The sequence below is a fragment of the Crinia signifera genome, chromosome 2 (genome assembly GCF_055691185.1).
Source record: "Crinia signifera chromosome 2, ASM5569118v1, whole genome shotgun sequence".
Lineage (NCBI taxonomy): Eukaryota > Metazoa > Chordata > Amphibia > Anura > Myobatrachidae > Crinia > Crinia signifera.
In genome coordinates, this window is record NC_139218.1 from 11,433,181 (window position 1) to 11,459,134 (window position 25,954).

Consider the following 25,954-nt stretch of genomic DNA (forward strand, 5'->3'; position numbering starts at 1 on the left):
GAATGAAACAAAAATTGACATTATGCCACACAGAATGACAGAACAATCACATTATTCCACACGGTATGAACCAAAATTCACATTATGCCACACAGTGTGAGCCAGAATTCACATTCTGCCATACGGAATTAGCCAAATTTCACATTATGACACACGGTATGGGCTGAAATTCACATTATGACACATGGTATGACAAAACAATCACATTATTCCGCCTGGAATGAGCCACAATTCACATTATGACACACGGTATGGGCTGAAATTCACATTATGCCATATGGAATGACAGAACAATCACATTATGCCACATGGAATGACAGAACAATCACATTATGCCACATGGACTGAACCAAATTAACAAAAATACATTTCGCAAAATTACAACTCATGCCAAATCAGGCCCATTGTCAATAATGTTCCACTTAGCAGTCTGGCATATAACATTGTTTAACCATTGTTCATCTCATTATAACTGACAACAGTCACATTGGTGGATTTGTTTTATTTTTCACAGGGACAATAAGGACACTTGTGGGCTGCACCACCATCTGTACGAGCCAGTACATCAGGCCGGCTGTTATTAGTCAGAGCAGCACCGGCCTCAGTGGAACAGGCACAAGACGCTTGTGGGCTGCACCACCATCCTGTACCAGCCAGTACATCAGGCCGGCTGTTATTAGTCAGAGCAGCACCAGCCTCAGTGGAACAGGCACAAGACGCTTGTGGGCTGCACCACCATCCTATACGAGCCAGTACATCAGGCCGGCTGTCATTAGTCAGAGCAGCACCGGCCTCAGTGGAACAGCTACAAGACGCTTGCTGCACCACCATCCTGTACGAGCCAGTACATCAGGCCGGCTGTTATTAGTCAAAGCTGCACCGGCCTCAGTGGAACAGGCACAAGACGCTTGTGGGCTGCACCACCATCCTGTACAAGCCAGTATATCAGGCTGGCTGTTATTAGTCAGAGCAGCACCGGCCTCAGTGGAACAGGCACAAGACGCTTGTGGGCTGCACCACCATCCTGTACCAGCCAGTACATCAGGCCGGCTGTTATTAGTCAGAGCAGCATCGGCCTCAGTGGAACAGGCACAAGATGCTTGTGGGCTGCACCACCATCCTGTACGAGCCAGTACATCAGGCCGGCAGTTATAAGTCAGAGCAGCGGCCTCAGTGGAACAGGCACAAGACGCTTGTGGGCTGCACCACCATCCTGTACGAGCCAGTACAACAGGCCGGCAGTTATTAGTCAGAGCAGCACCGGCCTCAGTGGAACAGGCACAAGACGCTTGTGGGGTGCACCACCATCCTGTACGAGCCAGTACATCAGGCCGGCAGTTATTAGTCAGAGCAGCGGCCTCAGTGGAACAGGCACAAGACGCTTGTGGGCTGCACCACCATCCTGTACGAGCCAGTACAACAGGCCGGCAGTTATTAGTCAGAGCAGCACCGGCCTCAGTAGAACAGGCACAAGATGCTTGTGGGCTGCACCACCATCTGGTACGAGCCAGTACATCAGGCCAGCAGTTATTAGTCAGAGCAGCGGCCTCAGTGGAACAGGCACAAGACGCTTGTGGGCTGCACCACCATCCTGTATGAGCCAGTACAACAGGCCGGCAGTTATTAGTCAGAGCAGCACCGGCCTCAGTAGAACAGGCACAAGATGCTTGTGGGCTGCACCACCATCTGGTACGAGCCAGTACATCAGGCCAGCAGTTATTAGTCAGAGCTGCACCGCACTTGGCGGTGTACAAGCCGCGCACTACATTACAAATAGCACTGTTGTAGAGGATTTGAAGATGCATTTTGCATGAGGTCACTTGGTCTCTCTGAGCTGCGCTAGGAGCTGCTTTGATAACTGAAGATGAAAGGATACATTTAGAGACTCGGAATAGACGGGGCTTCACGTCAATATGAGAATAAACACTCAGGACATAATCCCACATTTATAATGGTCAAACAGGGACAGCACATCTGTAATGAATAATAAATCATATTCTCTATCGCTCACATTGTGACAGTTCTCAGTTCACTACTAACAGCTTTAATATAAGCTAAGGGATAATCACACTGTTATATCCTCCCAGAGGCTGCAGCAGGGGCATCAGGATGGTGGGGTGATCGGGGCGGCTGCCCAGGGATTGACCTACCGGCACAGGGGTACCTTTTCCTGCACCAGACACTGGATAAACAGTCTAGATCAGGGGTGGCTGGACTTTTGTAACCCGGAATCTACTTTTTGTTCACTTACTTACCGGCAATCTACAGACGTCTTCCCCTGTGCAAGATATTCCCCTCTGAGTGCAATTCACCTCTTACACATTATGCCACACGGAATGAGACAAAATTCACATTATGCCACCCGGAATGAGACAAAATTCACATTATGCCACCCGGAATGAGACAAAATTCACATTATGCCACCCGGAATGAAACAAAAATTGACATTATGCCACACAGAATGACAGAACAATCACATTATTCCACACGGTATGAACCAAAATTCACATTATGCCACACAGTGTGAGCCAGAATTCACATTCTGCCATACGGAATTAGCCAAATTTCACATTATGACACACGGTATGGGCTGAAATTCACATTATGACACATGGTATGACAAAACAATCACATTATTCCGCCTGGAATGAGCCACAATTCACATTATGACACACGGTATGGGCTGAAATTCACATTATGCCATATGGAATGACAGAACAATCACATTATGCCACATGGAATGACAGAACAATCACATTATGCCACATGGACTGAACCAAATTAACAAAAATACATTTCGCAAAATTACAACTCATGCCAAATCAGGCCCATTGTCAATAATGTTCCACTTAGCAGTCTGGCATATAACATTGTTTAACCATTGTTCATCTCATTATAACTGACAACAGTCACATTGGTGGATTTGTTTTATTTTTCACAGGGACAATAAGGACATTTGTATTGTTTCCATCCTTACTATCTATATAACTTTGCATCTTACGGCATACCTCCCACCTGTCCCACTTTCCGCAGGAACGTCCCAGTTCCCGGGGCCGGCAGAATCTCGGGCCCTGGGCTGGTGTGGAGTCCACCCTGTCACCCATGAGTAGACGCTCAGCATCTATTTATGCCCCACAGCGGCAAAAATGGGGCATGGCCTCGTGGGAGCGTTGCAAGTACAGGCCACGCCCCATTCGATAGGCCACACACCCACATTTTTCAACGCACCTTCTGTGCGCATGTGAGCGGCCCTCCTCAGGATGCATCAAAGTTGGGAGGTATGTTACCGTATAACTTATTTTTAATATTTTATATTCCAAAGATGTCTGAAAGGGACATCTAATACACCCTTCTTATGTGGTATAATAATCTCCCGCTATCCTTATCACCCTCCACACTCCCACCGCCAACTTTCCTCCACTAACAGCTCCCATTACCTTGTCCACCTCCCGCCTCCACAACGTCTCCCATGCTGCAGTGCTCTACAATCAGGGCCACTGACAGGGGGGTGCCGTGGGTAGAGCTGTCCCCGGGCCCCAGCCACTGGAGGGGCCCGGGCACCTGCCCACAGTGGCATGGTGCCAGCACCCGCATAATTTCTTCCCCCACCCGGCGGCCCCCCAGCCAGGCACGCACGATACAGAGTGCAGCCTGCAGAGCGCCGAGCTTAGAATACAGAGGGGCTCAGCGCTCTGCAGGCTGCACTGTGCGCTCCCGACCATCCCGGGCCCCAACATTTCTAGTGGCGACCCGGTCTACAATACTGGAACTCTCTCCCTCTCTCTGTCAGAATATCTATAAAGTTTCAAAGGGTTTCTTAGAACGTACTTCTTTATTAAACCCTACCAGCTCCTCCTAACCCGCCAATCTGGGTCTGTAAGCTCCTCCCATATAGGTTATAAACTCCCACAATCAGGGTCCTCTTTCCCCGTACTATATGCCTTCAACTCCCCAGACCTACATTTTTCTGCCAACAACAGTGTAGAATAGAGGCGTGACTGGGAGGCAATGGAGTCATCTGCTGCTGGGCTCCTGCTCCCAAGGGGGCACCTCTCCTCCCCTACAAGTTTGAATCAGTTAATTAAAAGGCGTTGATATAACTTCTGTGACTGATTCCCCATCCTAGCAGGACACTAGATGTCACAGTCTCTTTATTTTAAACATAATATACTTAACATACATACATATATTTATATAAGGTGATGTATGTTTGTGCGTGTGTATGGGGGGGACGGACAAGAATATTTATTTACAACTTATAATAAATGTATCACCACTTTCTTAAACCTGTTTGCAAATAGCTATAACCATATTACCAATGGAAAAGAAAATATAATTAACCCCTCAATCTGTCAACCATAAATAAACAGTGTTTGCAGCCGACCAGACCTGCAGAACTTTGTGAAATCGATGTTTATGCTGCAGATATTACGTCCTTGGAGCACGAAGGCTCAGAATGAAATGACCAGCTTACCGCACAGGGTAATAGCATGTTACAGACCGTCATTGCTATAGAAACAGAGGGCAGGTTCCATTATAACAATGTGTATTAAATCAGGAAGGGAATAGGACTCTGGTCTGTAACATTAATTATAGTATAAATGCCGTGCCATGGCTTATTACTTTTCATCACTCAAACAACAACACTGACGCGATTTCCAGCCAGAATTAGCGTAGACAGAAATGTCAAGGTTTAATAAACATTGTATCGGCTGTAAGGAACATCAAGTGACAAATATTTCATCTGAATGAGAAACATCATTGAGATTATGTACATGTACAATACTACACATTAATCCCAGTGAGCGGGGAGCTGCTGTGTGAATGCTGGAACTGAATTTCCGCTGTGTGTGGTTGCACTGAACAGCAGATTTGAAATGCAGAACAAAAGGGGTGCGCAAAATAGCCTGGTCTTAGATTCTTTTATTCTTGGATCACTCTGGGTATGGGAACATTGAATCGGGTCTTACTGGTTGCTGTGATTTAGTGAAATGTTAGTGCTGAAACCGAGTTTTCAATGTATGTGGTTGCACTGAACAGCAGATTTTGTTTTTGAATACAGCACGAAAGGGGCACTCTTAATAGCTTGGTCTGAACTCGTCCATTCTTAGATCACTCTGGGTACGGGGATTCGGGGAAACACTGACTCACTGGTCTTACTGGTTGCTGTGATTTAGTGAAATTGTTGCTTCTAAATGAGCCCTGAAGCTCTTTATATCAGTTCTGGGCTGCTGGGCCGCAGCTGCCTCTAGTGTTACATGCATCACCGTCACTACTGACAACTGTATTTCAAAGACATACTAGGACACACGGCTATATTTAATGTTATCGGAGGATGGGAGGGAGAGAAGAAGTGGTCATGGTCACAGCAAAGAAAACATATTGTAGCTGGAAATCTCATTGTATTTCATTATTTTCACGTCCCCTTGTCCATAGCTATGTGGGAAAATGCTGCTGCGCTCATTATATTTTCATTAGCAAGAAAACCTTTTACCATTCAAAGCAGAGGCGTAACTCTGGGAGGTAATGGAGTCGTCTGCCACCGGGCTCCTGCTCCCAAGGGGGCACCTCTCCTGCCCTGTGAGTTTGAATCAGTTAATTGAAAGTTGTTGGTATTGCTTCTGTGGCTTACTCCGCCCCCTAGTAGGACCATAGATGTCACACTCTATTCTGAACATATACATACACGCATGCATACTGTACATATATTTATACAAGGTCTATTCTCCCCTTGCTTGCATGGGCTTCATCCGGGTACTCTGATTTCCTCCGACAAAAATATACTGGTAGGCTAATTGGCTCCCAACAAATTAAACCTAGAATGTCTGTGTGTGTGTGTGTACATGTGGTAGGGAATATAGGCCCTTATTCTGATTGAGATTGCTGCGTGTTCGGTCAGACGGCCGATGTATTGTGTTTGCGCATTTGCAGAGGCGTTTCTGACCATGTGCGAACGCCGCGCACGTCCGAATATGGCGTGAATTCCGTACAGAAAACGATCGGTCGGAACAATCCGAGCAGGGGGTGGAGAGGGGTGTAAAGGGATGTTTAGACTCATTACTATATGGATACGTTCCGCGTTTCATGGGCTTTCCCATTATAACGCTGGGCGTATGGTAATCCGGCCGTGACGCACGTGTGGGGGGCGGACAGCTGACATAGCCCATATCCCTGCTTTCACACGGAGAAATGAATGAGTGGTCTGGAACACTCGGTGGCGGTCCGAAAATACGCGTCCATCTGAGTCAACTAGAATAAGGGCCATAGAGTGTAAGCTCCACTGGGGCAGGGACTGATGTGACTGCCCCCAGGTTATGCTACACAAGTGACGCGATATGTCTGTGGATGATATTGTTTAACAGACATATCGCTTGGACACACACTATTTGCTCTAACAGACAATTTTTAGCCCAGTTTAAGACTGTCCCTAATCAGACACAGCTATGGGCTATGGCTGTCCTTGTAGCATGAGATTCTGATGTAAACTCAGAACAATCACCTAGCCCAGATACAAATGGCAAGTTCTTGCATACAGTTCATATACAGAAGTAAATTTACCCAGGAGAGGTACTTGGCCATAAAACAGGGTATTTCGGAAACTGGGCGTCTGGAGACTCGCCCTGCTCACAAATGAGGCCACTTTGCGTAGGAATCAGCCCCTCAGAGTCTTAAATTGGGCATACATATGAGCCACCCAGGATATCGATATATCGCATACGATGCCAGCCAAGCCTGCCCTGCTCAGAAGAAATCTCGCTTCTGCAGCCGGAGCGACTCGCAGACTCCTGTGCAAGGGGCCGCACATCGCATCGGACAAGCTGTCAGTCACCTGCAATTTGGGCGTGTTCAATTAACTAATCACCACAATCGCATCAAAAGGGTCCAAATTGCATGTCAATCACCAGAATGTATGGGGGCCTTTAGGATATTGTCCTCTCTTCCGTGGCCAAATCCCACTCCTTTACACCACTGTGATACCAATTGCACAAAATATTTTGAAACTCACTTTATTTATTCGATCATTTACGATCAATATGAAACCTAACTAACCTAATACGGTAGGGGGCAAGTCTATCAAACAACGGAACTACAGCGATCACCCTGAATCGGCCGCTTTAAGACACAATGCCAAATATTCCCTGCAATGGAAAACACAGAGAATTCAGCAGCCTGTAAAATAAACTCCCAGTGATTAATGGCCGGCATCAGCCGGAGGCCTCCAGGTGAGAGAGTCACTGTGTCACAGGCCCTACAACCTTACAGATGATGGACTGAGGAAATTGTAACTTTTAACACCGCGTTCTGGCCCCCGAAAGGCTAAAAGCCTCTTGTTTCTGGATAATAATGGTTAAAACGTTATAAGTAAGAGAGACAACACCGATGAAGTAACCCTTTACTTACATGGGCCTCAGGCGGGGAGTCAAAGTAAGCACGAGCGAATGGCGGGGGGGGGGGAGGTTTAGAGGAAGACGGTTTTATTTTAGATGCACAGTGTCTGTAATTTCAGCCTAACAACAACTGATTAAAGCAAATCCCTTTCCTTACAGCCTGTGCAGTCTATAAGATTATGGTGTTAATAGAAGTGTGATTCGATCCCTCAGTAATGGTCCATGTCGGGCCCCTACGTCTTGACAAGTCCATTTTTTAAGATGTATTTATGGTGTGTTATTGCCAGATCCGTTGTCTGCATTGCGGGGTTTAATTGAACAGTTTAAAGCGATCTTTCTTCAAGCTCCATTAATTGATTTTATTTGTGTATTCTCTGGGGTTACCAGGAACAAAATCCAGATTCCCATTTGCATCTGACATGTCATTTTTTATACTTCACATTTGTTGGGCTCCGTTGTGTTCCCGTTGTGTTCTAATTCCCTGTGACTCTCTCTTAAGATTGTTATCTGCTTGATCTCTATCTCTCTATCTACTGATATTGGTTTGGTTTCTTAACCCATGCAGCCATTGACCTTGGTCTAGAACATGGGTCCCAACAGCGCTCTGCAAAAAAAGGCCCAGGGATCGAAAAAATAAATCCACACGGTCAATATCTAATATCCATATGATCAAGGTTTGATTAAATCTTTGGGGTCATGAACAATCACATAAAAGAGAAAAAAATAATGGTCCCACGATGTCCATCGCATAGCAAAAAATCGCATTCGATCGCATCGCATGCGATTTTTAACCGAAATGCATCCAAATGCATCGAAATTAGTATCAAACATGTTCAATGGCCCCCAAATGTCATTTTTGAGGCTGTACCACCCCCACTATCAACGCGAACCCGGAGCGTGGCTAGTCTTTTGTTTTCCGCTTTGAAAATCCACTGGGAATTTTGTCTTCTGTAGTGGACCAAATGGGCAACAAATTCTGCAAAAGGGGTCAACTTGCAATCAGAAGTGGTTAGATAGTTATCAATGTCACTGTGTATCATTATGTTTCTGTCTCCTAAATGACATACCAACAGATTTAGCAGTGTCCAGAGGTTAAAGTGTGTGTGTGTGTGTGTGTGTGTGTGTGTGTGTGTGTGTGTGTGGGGGGGGGGGGGGGGGGTAGATCTGAGTTCCACAACCTCTAATGGTAGGGGGAACTAGTTCCACTTCCACCACAGCCCTGCATGGTAATTCCAGCAAAAAGCCTGTCCCAGTGGCTTCCTTTTCTGGCACAGCATATGTGATGCTGAAGACAAGGTGAGAGGGGACTGAAGGGGGTTATAGAATGGAAGTGGACGGGGGAGGGGCGTGACCACGGCGGTGCGTGAGTGAGCTCAGATGTGCTGAGCTCCGGGCTGCACGCTTCTCTCTCTATGTTCCCGTGTTGATCCTTGGGGAAGTCCTGACGCGCCCTTCCCACACTGTTGAACAAACATGGAGTGGTTATACAGCGTGATGTCCTGAGGTGGCAATGATCGGAGCCCTGTTCTGAACCTTTTCCCAAACGCCGTGAGCAAAAGGAGGAAGTCACTATCCCAAGCGAGACACAGTAAGCGCGAAGTGCACGTCGGGTGTGAGACGGCGTGCACTTTACAGCACTGCTGCTGAAAAAGACAAGCCTCGCTGCGTGGCACGCCGAGTGATATGTTCTCTGCCCTCTGAGGGAGAGACAAGGAGAGAAATATTGCCCACGGCCAGACAAAGCTGCTACTACGGCCGGGTGCTGCTGGAGAAGAATACTCCACACCGGGTGAGAGACGGCGTGGACTGACGCCATAGAGAAGTGGGAGTATAGAAGTTAACGATAAAGGATCCCCTCTGCAGGGCATCCGCACTCGGTGTGAGAGACCAGGTGCGGCATTCTGCAGGCGTGTCCCCTACAGCTGCGCTCAGGTGAAACACCGTTAAGGCCGACTGTTACATCAGAGGAGAGACGGCGGGTGGATGTGGTGAGTGCGATAGACTGTAGTGCTTCCCTGTTAAAACGGAGCCAAGATACTGAGCCAGTTGAAAGTGTGCTGGAGGACGGAACTTGCTCTTGATGCGGACGATTACCCCTCTAAATCAGCGGTATTATAGAGTGTGGCTGTAATAGAGGCAGGAGAATCCTATGGGATATACCAGCCCAGAGAACCGAGTAACCCAGCTCCAAAGGGGTTAATCATACGTACAGATACTGCTAGAGAGCTGTTAGCAATATATAAGCTCTTATTGGTGACAGTACAGTGTGAAATCTACTCTAATTGACTTTAATTGATTTGCAAAACCATTGCAAAATGGGGAAGACTGGTCAGACTGCGGCGGCTGCTCGCCTTGAAAAATATGCCCGCACACAGTCGCAGACCCAGTCGAGCAATTCCTCTCAAATTACTACTCCTCAGACCTCTCCCTCTAAAAACCAACCGTCCAATGCCCAGCAGCCCACAGAGATAACCCTGCAGCAAGTCCTAGATGCAGTCAATCACAGTGAACAACGTCTCTCACAACAGATTGATAAGCTTCAGTCCGACATAATGCTCATTAGAGAGGATGCACAGAAGACAAGAGAAAGGGTGGTGGAGATAGAGAAAAGGATGTCTACTGTGGAAGATACCCTACAACCCTTAAAAAAACAAGTTGATATGATAACATCCCAACTCTCCGATCTTAGGGTTAAGCATACCGACCTGGAAGGTCGGATGAGACGGAATAACGTTCGCTTTATTGGTCTAGAGGAAAGAGTGGAAGGGAGAGAGCCTGAGACCTTTCTAGAGGAATGGCTCAAAAAAGAACTTGGCCAAGAGAATTTGTCTGCAGTGTTCCATATTGAGAGAGCTCACCGAATTCCGTCACGCCCTCCCATTCCTGGGGGTTCGCCCCGTACAATGATTGCAAGATTCTTACACTATGGAGACCGTGATAAGGTTCTTAGACTGATAAGGGAAAAAGTGGACTTTGGATATAAAGGATCTAGGGTGGCTGCGTTTCCTGACTTACCCCACGAAGTCCAACGTGACAGAGCCAAATTCCGTGAGGCTAAGGCCAGACTGCGGGACTTGGGTATCAAATATTCAATGCTATATCCATCACGGCTTAGAGTAATTGATGGAGGATCTGTAAAATTTTTTGAGTCAGTTCAGGAGGTAACTAGCTGGATGGATATGGCGCACCCTGGGAAGGTGCAATTGAACACGGTGTAATTACAGTTACAATTGTGTAATATTTTGGAAGGATGCACGTCAGGATTTTCTTGTGGTTTTTTTTTTTTTTTTTTTGTTCTCTTTACGGGAAACTAAGAGAGATAATTATTGCTTATGTTGTGTGAAATACCCGCACTAGGGGTGGTATTTAGGTAAAGCTCCAGAAGAAGAGGGATACAGGGGGGTAAAGTTACTAGGTATGCCTTATTGGGGAGGTTATACAGGGAGGGGGGAGGTGGGGGGGTTATGTTTTATGTTGTGTGTTTTGTTAGTATTTGTCTGCAAAGGGAGGGGGAGGAGGGGGGATGCGAGGGGAGGGAGAGATTAGTAGTGAACTGCATCAGTTTTCTGGTTTCGATATTTCTGTTAAAATGAGTTATGGTTAGAATTTTGACCTGGAACTGTAGAGGCCTCAGTGATAAAGTTAAGCGGTCTCTTGTACTTAGTCAATGTAAACACTTGGGAGCAGAGATAATATGTTTACAGGAGACACACTTATATGGGGAAAAACAACTATCACTTAGGCGCCCGTGGTTGCAGAAGGCATATCATGCTAAGTTTACAAATACATCACGAGGGGTGTCTGTATTAATTAAAAAATCATTGGCATTTGAACCAATATCAGTGGAGATTGATCAGTACGGGAGATATGTCTTTTTGGAGTGTCTGGTAAATTCGGTGAGACTCAATATCCTGGCCATTTATATACCTCCTCCATTTAAATTGGAGGTGATATATAAGGCAATGGATTTTATTGCAGCTAGGCCAGATAATGGCTATGTGTGTCTTGGGGATTTCAATATGGTGATGGACCATAAGGTAGATATATGGTCACCTAGAACTGCTAATAATGTTGGCTATACAAAGTTTGCTAAAATTGTATCTGAAGTGGGCTGGATAGATGCTTGGAGGGCTAAATTCCCAGAGAGAAGTCAATTTTCCTGTTATTCCCCCTCGTATAATAACTTTTCAAGAATTGATTTAGCATTTGTTCCCAAAGATTATGTCAACAGGATCTCTGAGATTGAATATCATGCTAGAGGTATCTCTGATCACGCTCCACTAGTTATCCAGTATGATACTGAGTCTCCTCGTGGGAATTCCTATTGGAAGTTTTGGCCTGGATGGATGGTGAAGCTGGATCTAGATCTAATTAGGGTAGAGATGGACGGGTATTTTGGTATTAACGTCGACTCAGCGAACCCAATAATTGTATGGGATTCATTTAAAGCATTTATAAGGGGTATTCTAATAAAAGAGACTGTCCAGATAAAAAGATCAATATACGCAGTAGAGTTGTCCCTGGAAAAGAATATGCTGACCCTAGAACAAAAGTTTTTATTAGACAGGGCTGAGGTCAGTAGACAGGAATGGTTAATTGCGCAAAAAGCTTGGATTTGTCATCTACAGGATATGGCCAAGTACAGATTATTGAAAAATTCCCATAGAAGTTACTTGCATGGGGATAAGGCGGGGAAATTGTTGGCCTATATGTCAAAGCTAGAAAGACCAGCTAACACGATAGTGAGCTTAAAAACAGACGCTGGGGAAATTATAACTGAAACACCCAAGATAGCAGATAGGTTGGCCTCATACTTTAAAGAAATATACCAGTCCAAGATAAAAGTCAGCGGGATAGAATGCAAACATTATATTTCAGGTATAGATCTGCCCAAACTGTCACTGGAAGCGTCCGCGATACTTGATCAGCCAATTACCAAAGAGGAAGTAGTATTCGCATTAAAGAACCTTTCGGGGGGAAAGGCACCAGGTGCTGACGGCCTCCCGGTAGAATTGTATAGGGCTTTTTCCGACATATTGGCCCCTAGACTTACATATCTTTATCAGACGGTGGAAGAAGAGGCAAGGCTTTCCCAATCCATGTCAGAGGCAGTCATTATTGTGATTTTGAAGAAAGGAAAAGACCCGCTTAAGGTAGAGTCTTATAGACCTATTTCCTTACTTACAGTTGATAAAAAAATTTATGCTGCTATATTAGCAAAAAGACTGAATTCAGTCCTAAATGAATTAGTGCACCCAGATCAGACGGGCTTTAGACCTGGACAATCAACTGCTATTAATTTACGGAGGGTCTTTTCCTTTTTACAGTGCGGTACTAGAGATGATTCCGATCTCGCCGTAGCTTCTTTTGATACTCAGAAGGCCTTTGATTCAGTGGAGTGGTTATATTTAAGAACTGTATTAGAGGCCTTCGGATTTGGGCAGGTATTTATCGACAGAGTTTTCTCTATTTATCACTCTCCAACTGCACGGATATCTGTTAATGGCTATATAACTGACCCTTTCCCGCTTACCCGCGGTACTAGGCAGGGCTGTCCCCTCTCCCCCACCCTGTTCGCACTGGCTATTGAGCCTTTGGCTTGTAGACTGAGGGGAATTCTATGCAGTGCGGATAGGTTGGGGGACGGAACGGACGGTCTTGTTTCTTTGTATGCGGATGACATTTTAGTTGGTACAACAAATTATGGTAGGGACCTCCCTAGAATACTAAATGCTATTCATGAATTTGGAAAATATTCGGGGTTAGTGATAAATAGAGACAAATCTCATATAATAATTGGCCCCGGTAGGAGTAGGCCTAACGATATGGCCGTACCAAAATTGATCCATCAGATTCCGGTAGTAGAGCACTGTACATATTTGGGAGTGGTAATAGCCACAGACCCGAAAGGATATATTGCCCATAATTTAACACCCCTGATGGTAGAAATAAAAGATCGCTGTAATAACTGGATGAAGCTCCCCCTAACTAATATAGGCAGAGTGAACTTGATTAAGATGATTATCTTACCTAAAATTCTTTATATATTGCATCACTCCCCTATTTATATCCCTAGTTCATTCTTTAAAAAACTCAATGGTATATTGGCCTCTTTTATTTGGAAAAATAAAACTCCAAGGATTAAATGGGAGACACTTACTAGACCAAAAGATAAAGGGGGTTGGGCTTTACCTAATTTTAAGAATTACTATTTTGCTGCTCAGATGACACATCTGAGGGAATGGGTTAGTAGCAACCACCAAACAAAAGAACTATTGAGACTGATTGAGTTTTTCTATCCTGGCTACACTCCCACTCAGGTAATTCAATGGGGACGAACCAGAAAGAAAAATCCATATATAATAAATCAAGCCATAAAAATTTGGAAGGGGTGTTCTGAGATATGTGGCTATGAGGGGATAGATCCAGAAGTTCCGATATTCTGTATGGAACCATTGAGTAAACCTGAGTTTCAGAGTACCAGAATAAAAATGAATGAATTGGGAATAAATCAGCTGGGCCAAGTGGTTTCATATAATAAAGTTAAATCCTTTAGTATACTTCAGGAAGAATATGGGGCGACGTCTAATATGCTCTTGTATTACTACCAGATTAAAGGGGTGTTAATGGAATATTTTAAACAGGAGGGGAGAAGTATCCAGGATAATCCTATTAAAATTCTAATTAGGGAAAGCGGTCAAAAAAAATGTCTATCAAGATTCTATAGATATATAATGGATTCAGCCCAGCAGGATCAATTGTTGGGCCTTCTGAATAAGTGGCGAGGGGATATCCCTGATATAGCGTTAGCTGATTGGGAGAAATCTCTTAAGAATATTACAGATTCCACACACTCGGTCCGAGTTCAACAGATACAGTACAACATAGCCCATCGAATTTATTATACACCAGAGACTATTAGTAAATTCTCTAAGCAGAATCCTGATAAATGTCCAAAATGTCAAGGGATGAAGTGTAACTTTTTTCATTTAGTATGGCAATGTCCGGAAATACAAAAATTTTGGAGCCATGTTAATATTATAATGCATGGTCTGGGTTTACTCCCTAAGGATCCGATCCCCTCGTGTTTAATCCTGGGTATACATTTACCCAATGTATTATCAAATAGTGATAGTCGGTTGGCCGTGATTCTCTTATCTTTGGCAAAAGTATGTATTGCTAGACTGTGGTTAGATATAAGAGCCCCAGATACGAAAGAATGGATAAGTCTGGTGAATTATATTTTTAAGAACGAAAGGGAGGTATATTTGTATAAGAAGAGTATGGAAAATTTTTATAAAATTTGGGCTATTTGGTATCACTCAAAATATTATAAATAATTGAAAAAGCATACTATTTTTGATAAAGAAAAAATTTAGCTCACAGTTAATTTTGAAATAAATATGTATAATTAATGCACAGTTATAAGTAATTCAGGTTTAAACACGGAACATGTATTGATGAATTTATTGCTTTTTATTTATTTATTTTTTTGTGTTATAGTATTTCAATATCAAAATTGTACTAATATAGAGCACAGGTGAAAAAAAAAAAAAAATTTCGCTTATATATGAAATTCTTGTTTTTATCCTTTTCTCTTCATCTAGATGAATTTTGTTTTTTGCTTTTTACCTATTTATTTTTGTGTTATAGTATTTCAATATAAAAATTGCACTAGTATATAGCACAGGTGGGAAAAAAAAAAAAAAAGGAAAAAAGAAAAAAAGAAAAAAAAAAAAAAAATTCTTTGAAATTCTTATTTTTATTCTTTTTTCTTCCTCTCTTCATCTCCAATAGTGCTCCCTTTTTGATCGCCTTCCTTCCTTTTTCCTTTTTTTTTTTTTTTTCTTTCTCTCCTTCCTTCGCTCCTCTCTCCTTCCCTTTTCACCCCTATTTCTTTTATGTCCCGGGTGCAGCCCTAAATCGAGCTTTGAGCTGCCCGGGAGATATTGAATAATGCAGACATGTAGTATGTGTTTTCTTTTTGTTAGTGAGTAATGTCTAGTATTTTTGTATTTATACCTGATTGTAATATTTGATTATGTTTTAATACAAGTGTCTTTTTTTGTGTAATGTAAAGAAAAGAAAAAGTTTAATAAAAATCATTTAAAAAAAAAAGAGAGGGGACTGAAGGGACACAGAGAGGAGGAGAAGCTGCTAAAGAGACATAAGGGGTGAGCTGCTGGAGTGACAGAGAGAAATATGTGTAAAAGGGGCACTACTGTGGGCATTATATGTATAAGGGGCACTATTGTGGGCATTATATGTATAAGGGGCACTACTGTGGGCATTATATGTATAAGGGGCACTACTGTGGGCATTATATGTATAAGGGGCACTATTGTGGGCATTATATGTATAAGAGGCACTGTTTTAGGCATTATGTGTAAGGGACACACACTTACTGTGGACATTTACTGTAAGGGGTACTACTGCTGTGGGCATTGTGTATAAGCGACACTACTGTGTTGCATACATGTATTAGCAGTACTAATGCGTAGTTCAACTTAAATAAGGGGCACTACTGTGTGTCATAATGTAAATAAGGGGCCCTACTATGTGGTATAATATGAGTCAGGGGCACCACATGTGGTGGAATGTGAATATGATTGTGCTACTGTGTGGTGTAATTTGAAATGGGGGTGCTATTGTGTGTCCACATTCTTCTCTGTGAGACCACTGTCCCTTTATAAAGTATAAGAGTTTGCCTGAGGTGCCAATAACCATAGCACTGGCCTGGGTTCCGCCATTTTTGATGCTTACAGTCAGTACGCCACACAAAAAAAACCACATTTACGCCTGTTTTCCCATTAGAAGAATTGATGACAATCAATTGTAAATCCTTTTAACCATTTCCGTCCTGTTTCTTGTATATTTAATGGGTTCTATAAAGCCAGCGTAATTCCCATCTCAGCACGGTCTACTGACACCACTGCCCCGAGGCTGCTGATCCACTTATTAAACTAATTATATTCGTAAACAAGACACGGAAGTGCGTCCGCAGGGATTTGGTTAATAACACATCCTTCCGGACTAATGCTGAACCATTATGTCTGATTTCTTTGGAAAGTCCTTCATCAGGCTGGAGATGGGACTAAAGACACATTTAGTTTACATTTAGATGATGCGACGTTATTGCCTGACGTTAATATAAAGAGTAAGCTGTACTCATAATTACCAGATTTGCATATCATTTGCATGCATCCCTCTCCTGTACACGCTTTACTCTCTGCTCATCTGCGATTGCCTAGCGATTGTACTCACATGCCACCATTATTTCATTAGATACAATGTCTACACTGTTATTTCTTCATCTTTTATCATATAAACACATGTCTCTATATAGATATACTAGTAAGCATGCTCAAAGCAAATGCTTCGAAAGCCAGTAAGGTAGCTAATGTGAAAGAAAATGATATAGTTTCACTTGCTGCCAACAGATGACACTAGTCATATATAATCATATATATATATATATATATATATATATATATATATATATATATATATAAACATATATATATATATACATATATGTATTAAGTAAAAAGCGCCCCCACCCCCTTCCCCGGCTGGTATCAAAATACAGGGGACCCGCAGTTTTTTGGTCCCCCGTATTTTAGGAACCAGAACAGTCTGGGGCTGGTTTCAGAAATACGGGGGACCCCTATGCTTTTTGTCCCCGTATTTTTTGAACCAAGTTTGGCTCAATGAGCTCGGGGCTGGTTATGCTGGGGGGGGGGGGGGGGGGGGGTGCCATTTATAAAAAATATATTTTTAACATTTGCACATTTTTTTAGGCAGAACCTTGCACAGTTCTCACTGATCTGTACATGGATCATTCCGATTCCCAGGCTGAACCTGGTCTATTTGTTTTGCAATTTTTGGTAACGTTTTCCAAAATTGTCCTATTACATTTCAGAGTTGCGGCTCAAAAAACGTGCAAACTTGGCCGTTGTTTTACTAAAACTCTAAAATGTCTAAAAATCGCACCCTAATACATCTTGCCCAAAATGTCACAACACATCTATGCCCCCGAAGCCATAAGTGCAGTGGTTTTCAACCTTTTTCAACTCGCGGCACACCAATCAAGATTTTAAAATTGCCACGACACACCATCAAATTCCCACAGGGAAAAAAAAACACATTGGAAAACCGACCTTTTGGCCCCCATATGAAAAAAAAACTATCATACTGGTCCCCACAGGTAACAAAACTAAAATATATTGGTTCTCCCAAGAAAACAAGAGACCAGTGAAAAGCAGTTGAACCAGTGGTGGTGGCTGTAAACTAGTGTGGACTTCACCAGCTCAAAGCACACTTGGGAACAGCTCAAGGCATAGTAGTGTGCCACAGCACAGGAGTGTGCCACAGCACAGGAGTGTGCCACAGCACAGTAGTGTGCCACAGCACAGTGGTTGAAAGCTGCTGCATAAGTGAATCAAATCAGACACTTTATCACACATACTTGTACTTTATCACGCATACTTATGTGCACAAACAAGCAGAGGCGGAACTACCATTGGTGCAGCAGGTGCAGTGCACCGGGGCCCCTAAAGACTAAGGGGCCCACTGCTGCCCCATCACCCTCTTCCTGTAACCCATTGTTTTTCCTTGTCACCCACTTCCTAGCATGCCTCTCCCTGTCATGCTCGGCCTCTCCCTGTCACCCCACTGTTGTGTTCTATATTGTGAACTTGGGTTCAGGTGGAGGAAGGGGGCCTAAATTATATTTTTGCACCTGGGCCCAGCACCCACAAGTTCCGCCTCTGCAAACAAGCCTATCTCCCACACTGCATCAGTGTTTATTAGCAAAGAATTTTATTCTACTTCAATATATGGAAATCCAACGTAATGTTTAGCAAATCAAAATGCCTTGTAATGCAACTGAGGCACGAGGCATCTAGCGAACAGTAGATGCCTCGTGACGAGGCATCTAGTGTTCGCTAGATGCCTCGTGCCTCAGTTGTATTACAAGTTCTGAAACGATAATAGGGTTGGTGGTTATCAGAGAATTGTAGGATACACCTATAGATTTTTTTTAACCAGGACAATCGAAGAGACATTTATTATGTGTCCCACAGAGCTTGCAATCTTTGCAGCCAGGCACAGGTGGGTGAATACTTCCAAGGTCACCTACTAGAGAGAGAGAGACGCAGGCCCTCGTCGCTGCTTGCCACCTATTTACATCAGGGCTTGGCTATTGATTTCCCTGTATCTCAGCAGGGCGGAATTGACTGTATGACTGTCAGCTGATGAAAGAGATAAGACGGGGCACGCAATGCTGATGGAGGGGAAAAAACAGAGTAAATGAATATGCAGGAGGCGGTTTAAAGCGGTCCTCTGTTGCTGATTACAAGGTGAGTACCGTCGCACCGTGATGAATTGATTTGGTCTGAAATGCTTTTGAAACACATTTGTCTATTGTTATGAATTTCCAGCTTTAATTGCCCTTTTAGGATTAACTATCGTCCTCCTTACACTCGGATATCTCTCTTCCCACGAATAACAATACTTGGAAATCAGATCCGTTTCCTGCTTGTCCTTAGTTACATATTTTTACATTTTTGCATTCCAGAAAAATCCTGTGTAATAAAAGGCTACTGCTGCTCCTCCCCTCTATGGGGGGGAGTCAAGTGTTGGGCACGCCGACGGGAACTAGATGGCCCTGATGGAGCAATTTGAGTGTTGCTCTGTTTGGCTGAACACAAACACTGGGCTGGAACTAATATAAAAATAATAATAACAACAATAATCTAATTATTATTGTTTTAATACAATATATAAATATATATATAATATATAGTAGTAGTAGTACGTTTATTTATAAGGCGCCACAAAGTGTCCACAGCGCCGTACATAGCAAACAAAAAACAAATGACAAGGGTGTGTTGGTAAAATACAGCATAAATAGGGGTATAGCTGGTAGAACTAAAATCAGCATCAGTTCTGAAGTAGGTGTCGAAAATGTCGAGGAGACTGAGGATGAAGTAGAGGAAGGGAAGAACAGGACAGGAGCACAGGTGAGGTAATGAGGTAGGGTGAGTACGTGAGGAAGGAGGGCCCTGCTCATAAGAGTTAACATACTAAAAATAGGTGGGTGGACGAACGAAAAACAACAGGATAAGTAGGAACGGAGGGGAACAGAGGCAGGATAGGAGGATCAAAAGAGGTTAGGAGAAGGGATAGGCTAGTCGAAAAAAGTGGGTTTTGAGGGAGCGCTTGAAGGAGGTAAGGGAATCAGAAATCCTGATGGGTGGCGGGAGGTTGTTCCAGTGCAGGGGGCAGAGCGAGAGAAGTCTTGGACACGGGAGTGGGAGGAGGTGATTAGGTGAGAGGTCAGGCGGCGGTCAGCGATGAAGCGAAGAGGACGGGAGGGAGTGTGGATAGAGATCAGTGAAGAGAGGTAAGGAGCGGTGGAGGAGGAGAGAGCCTTGTAGGTGGTGGTGAGGAGTTTAAAGAGAACTCGGAAAGGAATGGGGAGCCAGTGAAGAGATAGACAGAGGGGGGAGGCGGAGGTAGAGAGGCAGAAGAGGAAGATGAGCCTAGCAGCAGCGTTAAGAATGGATTGGAGAGGTGCGAGGCGGGTGAGAGGTAGCCCAGAGAGAAGGATGTTGCAGTAGTCAAGGTGGGAGTTGACAAGAGAGTGACTGAGAATTTTGGTTGCGTCAGTGGAGAGGAATGGTCTGATGGGCGAGATGTTGCGGAGGTGAAAGCGGCAAGACTGTGAGAGAGCACGAATGTGGGGGGTGAAAGAGAAAAAATAAGTATTATAATTATGTTTATTATCGTATTGTCTAAGTCATAGCATATACTGTATATTGCATTAGTTCCACCGGGTGCCGGACGACTCTCCGACAGTCGGGATTCCGACAGTTATTACCCCAAAGTCGGAATCCCGACTGCTCCCTCGTGGGGGTCCACGAGCCCCATAGAGGGAGAATAAAATAGGTGGCGAGTGCAGTGAGCCACTGTGCCCACAAGGGGCTTCGTTGCGCTCCCCCGCTGTGCAGTCGGGATTCCGATATCTGGCTAATCACTGTCAGAATCCCGACTGTCGGTGTGTTATACCACACCCGTTCCACCATGTACAGTATAACAGCCTGTTTTGGCACATATATAAGGTGTGCCCAAAAGGAAATCAGACTTTTGCTGTGGAGGTCTTGTATCTAACCGCAGTGGGTTGATGTGTTTGCCGCTAGCTGCTGTGGCATTTTTCCAAGTTGCACTTGTGTAGTGAACGACTTCACCACAATTTCTTAATTTCTGGAAAGCTGTTTTGCGCGGTCGGAGGCATGATGGATTGCAAAAGGAGCTAAACATGTGAGGGGCTGAACACATGACAGTTGGTCGCTGAACACATGTCAGTTAGGTGCTAAATAGATGGCAGTTGAGACCTGAACACATGACATGAGGTGGGCACGTGGCATTTGGGAGCTGAACCCATGACAGTTGGAAGCTGACCACATGGCAGGAGCTGAATAGGTGACAGTTGGGAGCTGAGAACATGACAGGAGGGGTGAAAACACACTTTAAAGTCAAGGGAAGAGTGTTATTGTCGCCACCCCCCTCAGCATCATCATCAGCACATACCTACAGCATGTGCTGACAGTGAGACGATCATGCTGAGCCTGCTGTCAGCACAGCACATGCTGTAGGTGTGTGCTTCCCCGGGAGGGACGGAGGGGGAAAGGGGGGGGGGGGGGGGTCGGACTAGGGACCTTTATCTAACCATGGTTAGGCCACATGTAGATGATTCTCATCCTGTATCGCACGTACAATACAGTGTTCCGCACTTCTCATGTTCAGCTTGCTGGATTCAGTTCTCAGCATCTACTGCAATGTATTTCATATTGAAGCGAAAATACATAACATGTGTTTTGCCCTATACCCTTACTCACTACACGCCTGGTACACAGATGCCAGCAGACTGCCCGGTTGGCGTCCATAAACGTAGGCCGCGGCAAAAGACTGCAGACAGCTTCCGCAGAGAGCGTGACCTTTACACGAAAGAAATAATGTTGTAATAAATCCGTGGCCTTTACTTCCCACCGCCGGCCGCTCGCCACGTGAGCTTATTCCTTACAGACACCGTAGGCTCTGAGAACGAGATGCCGTTGTCTGCGCATTAATGGACTTTGCAGATGTGAAAGCCTTAAAAATATTCCAGTTTTGCCACGCTGGATCCCCTGCTTAACATGCATTGCCGAATCAATTTTCCACTTAAACTGCAGCCTTTTTCTCCTATGCCATAAATCAGGGTACTTATCGCTTTTATCCCATCCCTTCCCTCGGTATCTCAGGGCCCTTCTCCGACTATACATTACACAACTATCCCATCATTACACAGAACTCAGTTAATCTTATTTACTGAGCCTTACAGGGCTTTTCTCCGCGCCGCGCATTACCAGACAAATCTGCCCGGAATACGGCTATGCCGCCGCGTCCTTTTATTACACACAATAAAGAGATTGCTCTATCAAGGATATGTCAATCTGTAAAATTAAAATTATGCTTATGAGCGCTCCTGTCAGAGGGACCCCAAATTTAGGTGCACGCGTTCTATCTTGTTGACTGTCTGGCTGCACTTTGTGTGATTTATGGATACGGCGGCTGTCGCCTGCAAAGGGAAGATATCAGTTCTGTAGCAGGAGTGTGACAAGGGCACGGACCCTTTATGCGGGCCCCCAACCAAACGTCTTCTGGTCCATCAGCATGCTGAACAGCACTCAGCCCTGCGTGCCAGGTGCCGGTTAATTTAAAGTGAAATTATTGTAGACCCGTAAAGTGACAAAGGCCAATATGTAAGCGTTGCAGCATACAGATGTCACAGCATAGCACAAACACCTCAGTATTGTCCAGTGGTCCCTACCGTAGCCCACATCCCCAGCCTATCACCTGGCTAGCTGTTCCACCATCAGGAGCAATTACCTCCTGCCCTGGAAACACTTATATCAGGAACGTACAGGTGTTGCTAATGAGCCCAACCATGATCAAATCAGTTTTTCTGCTGCTGCTGATCTAGAACCTGGACCGGATCCTCTGCATTACCTTCAAGTTAAAGTATGCTGTCTCAGTAGGCAGTGAGAACCAACCAAAAGGTCTAAGGCAGGGGTGGCCAAACCTGTCCTCAAGATCTGCCAACGGTGCATGTTTTCCAGGCAACCTGTGGATCTATAGTAGGAATGAATGCAGCAGGTTTTAAAATGTGATGGTTACATAGGGGCAGATGTATTAAGCCCGGTGAAGAGATAAACTGGAGATAAAGTGGAACGAGATAACGCACCAGCCAATCAGATCCCAACTGTCATATTTCAAACACAGCTGATTGGCTGGTGCGTTAACTCTTCCAAGTTATCTCCACTTTATCTCCAGTTTATCTGTTCTCCAGGCTTAATACATCTGCCCCATTGTTACATAGTTACATAGTAGGTAAGGCTGAAAAAAGACTTGCGTCCATCTAGTTCAACCTGGTATAGATATCCATTGCTGATTTGGTAGGTTCTAAAATTTTACAGACAGATTATATTTCTTATTTGTACCCATAGATGTTTTTATCCAGTAAATGTTTGTCCAACTTTGCCTTGAACACATTTAATGAGCCAGCCGTTACCACCTCTCTGGGAAGAGAGTTCCAGAGTTTGACTGTTCTGACCGTAAAGAAATTCTTTCTACCAGCTGAATGAAATCTTTTTTCTTCTAATCTATACTCATGCCCTCGCGTCCTAGATTCCTTTCTAGTAAAAAAAGGGTGTGTGACAGTTCCTTATATTGGCCCTTGATATACTTGTGCATGTTGAGCATGTCCCCCCTTAAACGTCTCTTTTCCAATGTAAATAGTCCCAAATTGCTTAATCTCTCCCCATAGCTTAAATTCTCCATTCCCCTAATAAGCTTTGTTGCTCGCCTTTGGATTTTTTCTAATTCTATGATATCCTTTTTATAGTGTGGGGCCCAGAACTGCACTCCGTACTCGAGGTGAGGTCTCACCAATGCTATATACAGTGGAATAATTACCTTTGAGTCCCTAGTTTCCATTCCCCTCTTAATACATGCCAGTTAGTAATGACTACAGCTGTGCACCATCTAGGAAACCTGGAAAATGTGGATCGTTGGTAGATCTCGAGGACCGGTTTGGCCACCCCTGGTCAAAGGTGTCATAAGGTCAACAGCTACTGTACAATGTAGATGCAGAATATATTTTGGAATGTTGACCCTATCAAACTTTAGACAATGAAAATGTTGACATTGAAGAATACAAACATGTCTATTTTTCTTATGTTGAGACTTTCATTGCCTGTCCTACAAGAGTCATAAACTTCTTATTTGTGATATTGAGACAATAAATGTATTTTGTCCAGATCGCTGAAAATCTTTGATCAGTCAATAAAATAAAAAAATGAATGCTGTTTACAAACCTTACAGGGGTAAGAACAGAAATAAATTTGGCCAATTTTATTTGTCTTTCGGTCAATTAACCGTTTGTGATCTGAATTTTGACATGGTTACTCCCAGCACATGACTTCCTCTCGTATCATTGCCAATTCCATATGAATAATTACCCCCCCCCCCCCGCTTATACCCCAAAACTCATCTCGTTCACTCTCCCAGTCCTGTCACCTCCACCCTAGAAATATTGCTACAATAAACACTTTTCTTGCACAAGACGATGGCAACCTTTTTTTATCCACTCATCATCTCCAGCCTTGACTACTGCAACCTCTTATTACATGGCCACCTCACCGTCATCTACCAGCCTCAATCCAGTATAAATGCTGTTTAGAAAGGGGTACGGTATACTCCCCCAAAAACTGATTTCACATTTATATTAAATACAAGGTTCTTGCCCCACCCAACATTTATTGCACGAGATGACACTAACAAACAGTAACTCCATGATTTTCAACACTGCAATTCCAACCCTTTTTAATGCGCAGTCATCAATATAAACAATAAATACTCTCTATAGAGTGCTAAAGTAATCATCATTGTCACCATCATCAACTTATTCATATTTTTCATTCATTAAATATTCCAGTTAATTATAAGCAAAATAATAATATTATAATTTATAGAATGTGTACTGAGCTAATGCAAATCCTGATTATGGTGAAGACTTTGAAATTTAATAAAAATCAATCAAAACTAATACATTTAAAGCATCACCCAATAAAATATAGCATTAAGTTAAACATATACACACCGTAACATATACATGCAATAAAATAGCAATATACGGTATACACAAATGACGGCTTTCTTACTATGACCTTGGTACAGCCACAAATGAACAGCAAAGTGTTTTACCTGTAAACAAAAGAAAACAAAAACCTTTCAGTAAAGTATTCAACATTACACATGATTTATAATAAAATGTACAACAGAAGCATGGAGAGCAAAGTTACTGCTTAGCGCCACAAAGAACACTTTTGATTTGTAAACTTGAATTTACATGAGAAAATCATTTACTACAGTCGTAGACAACGGAGAATCTGTTCTGTTCTTCTTCACTGCTACAGTACTTCCACAGCAGTGAAACAGCACTGCTGAGTCTGACTTATGTAGTGCTACCCTCCCAAGCCACATTGCCACCTATATATTTATATATATATATATTTTATATCTCTTATATATTTAGCTACATGTGTCAATCATTCTGGGAGTGTGTCTATAACGCTGGGCGGAGTCAAGGCTCACTCAGAGCCTCTTACTCCGCCCACACACAGTCCCAGAATGACAGACATGCAGCAGCTTCCTACAAACTAGCCTGCAGTGGCCGGGGGTCCATTTGCACCCCACTTCCTGCAGGCAGATAAACTACTGTGCAGAGGTTGCTCCTACCCTACCTGCAGCTAGGGACACTTACAGAATCCCGCTGCCACTCCCCGCAGAGAACCGACCCGGCCTCCCCCTCCTTCCCTGTCCTCATCATGCTGCCGGGGAACTTGCTATGGCTTTTTAACACATAGCTGCCGGAGCTGCCATATCACCACAATAATATGACCAAGGAGCAGTAGTATACAGCAGGGGTTCACCCAATTATTTACTCAGTCTGAGGACGAATCTTCTGTTACCCCGAATTATATCGGATGGATATTGAATTACCCACCTACGGATACTCTTTAATAGGACAAACATAGTTTCTGTTGGTTGCATACTCTGCCCCTGATGAAGTCATGATATGACGAAACGCATTGGTATCCTTGTTTTCAACCTTATCGACCAACTGAATTGAATTGAGCTGTATTAACATACGATAGTTCACCAACAGTATTTATTGGATACCCTAATATGTTTTTTTTTATATGTTTGTATATTTTATATTAAATGTTAATGTCTAAAGTGATTCTGTTACGATCAATAGCGCCCTCTGAAAACCCCCTCATTTCTATCATTTGGGTCTCCAACGTTATAAAAGCAGGAAGAGGATCCCCCTATATATATATATATATATATATATATATATATATATATATATATATATATATATATATATAGTGATACACAGAAGAAAAGCTATTGCAATACAACTGTTATTACATAAAATGAGGCAGTGTTTATATTTT

General features: G+C 43.6%; 1 long non-coding RNA gene across 1 annotated transcript in view; it reads left to right on the forward strand.

Moving 5' to 3' along the window:
- Positions 1–18,621: 18,621 nt before the first annotated feature.
- The window catches only part of LOC146058661 (uncharacterized), a 29,231-nt gene continuing 21,898 nt past the window's right edge, over positions 18,622–25,954 (forward strand). Inside the window, exon 1 of the long non-coding RNA XR_014469885.1 lies at positions 18,622–18,748. This is a non-coding gene — a long non-coding RNA (uncharacterized LOC146058661). The remainder of the gene's footprint in view (positions 18,749–25,954) is intronic.